Source organism: Buceros rhinoceros, unplaced genomic scaffold (genome assembly GCF_000710305.1).
Source record: "Buceros rhinoceros silvestris isolate BGI_N320 unplaced genomic scaffold, ASM71030v1 scaffold1044, whole genome shotgun sequence".
NCBI classification, from domain to species: Eukaryota; Metazoa; Chordata; class Aves; order Bucerotiformes; family Bucerotidae; genus Buceros; species Buceros rhinoceros.
In genome coordinates, this window is record NW_010408599.1 from 37,180 (window position 1) to 37,383 (window position 204).

General features: G+C 62.7%; 1 protein-coding gene across 1 annotated transcript in view; it reads right to left on the minus strand.

The window, feature by feature from the left end:
* EPHB2 (EPH receptor B2) overlaps window positions 1-204 on the minus strand; it is a gene marked incomplete at its 5' end in the record, with an annotated part of 47,400 nt that overhangs the window by 24,283 nt on the left and 22,913 nt on the right. The window lies entirely within an intron of this gene.

Here is a 204-nt window from a genome sequence, read left to right on the forward strand (position 1 = left end):
TGCCACAAGTGCTGGCGAGTTGAAGAGAGAACTTCCTCCTGAAAGACCAGCAGATTTTCCACACCTGCAGGGTCACTGGAACTGTGTGACCAGCAAGTGGAGGGAGGGGATCCTGCCCCTCTGCTCCCCTCTGGGGAGACCCCCCTGCAGGGCTGGGGCCAGCTCGGGGCTCCTCAGCCCAGCAGAGACACGGAGCTGCTGGAG